Source organism: Halichoerus grypus, chromosome X (genome assembly GCF_964656455.1).
Source record: "Halichoerus grypus chromosome X, mHalGry1.hap1.1, whole genome shotgun sequence".
Lineage (NCBI taxonomy): Eukaryota > Metazoa > Chordata > Mammalia > Carnivora > Phocidae > Halichoerus > Halichoerus grypus.
In genome coordinates, this window is record NC_135727.1 from 88,200,629 (window position 1) to 88,202,116 (window position 1,488).

Consider the following 1,488-nt stretch of genomic DNA (forward strand, 5'->3'; position numbering starts at 1 on the left):
CTAACACTATAAAACCTGCTTTAGCTCAAAAACCCTCAGGATGAGTGTTCTATTGCTTGTGAGGTACTGTACTCCCCCAACCTATGGATTGTTTTCCCTTGAATAAAGGACATCAAACTCATTACTAAATTTAGTTTTGTCATTTGACAGTCAAGTGTTAATACTAGCCTTATTTCCATGACTTTCTAAATAAACTGTAAATTACATGTGTAACTAACATTGTATTTCTAATGAACAGCTCTCATGACTGAAGTTTGAGATGCCTGTTAAGACACCTCAAGTGAAGTCAACAGACAGTTGGATATATGTGGCTGGTATACAAAGATGGTAACAGATACACAAATTTGGGATTCACAAGCTTAAGGTGATATTTGAAGACATGAGACTATATAGGATCCCCTACAAAGTGAAATGTGTACAAAAAAAATGACACCAAAACTTACCTTCTGGGACAGACCTTGTGGTAAATACAGGAAAGGAGGGAGAGAGGGTTCCTTTTATTGTTTTGGTTTATATGTATTTTTCACTCCATTCGTTTTAATGTGATATCCTACCATGCTTCCAAAACTTAACATTTTGAAAGCAGTTGAGTCCCATCACAGTAGTCATAGGGTCAAGGTGGAAAACAGAATATAGAAGACCACATCATCAGTTACTCAGAGAATCAGATATACATCCGGTTCATAGTGTGGTGTATGTCCATCTAGTTCTCTCCAAGTATATCTACACACACACACACACACGTTCAAATACCTGCTCACAAACTAGGTAACAATTATTTTTTATAATAGAATTATCATTAACACAATGTTCACCCAACATTCGACTATTCCCCTATCAGTCATTAACGTTAAATCACCAACTAAGTCCACCCCTCCCCGACCCACCTTCAGGAGCCCCAGTTCCCAATACACAATGAATTTCTTCCTCTAGAAGGAAGAACTGCTCCCCCTTCCTGTTCATGGGTCTTGATTTCAGCAGTGCCTTCTATCCTCCTCCTACATACCTGACCATGCACTGCCTCTTTCCTGACCCAGAATATCGCCACCACCTGTCCATTTCTCTAGCCAACTTGGGTTAAAGTGCCCCCTATTCTTTTTTTTTTTAAGTTTTCATTCAAATTACAGTTAATTAACATACAGTGTAATACTAGTTTCAGGTGGACAATTTAGTGATTCAACAGTTACATACAACACCCAGAGCTCATCACAACAACTACACTTCTTAATCCCCATCAAGGTGCTCCCTAGTCTTACCCCAGTACTAATACTTATGCTATAAGCATATACAGTACCTAGTGAAAACGTCTTGCACAGACCCCCACTTCAAAGTTTGGCAAAATGACTCACAGAATATTTTACTCCATTTATCATTCAAAAGGAAAGCTACTATACTGATTACATTTTTCTAATTCTCCAACTGTAACACAAAATTAAAAACCTTTGTACCTTGATCAAAACCCACAGTACATTAGAAAATAAAACACAA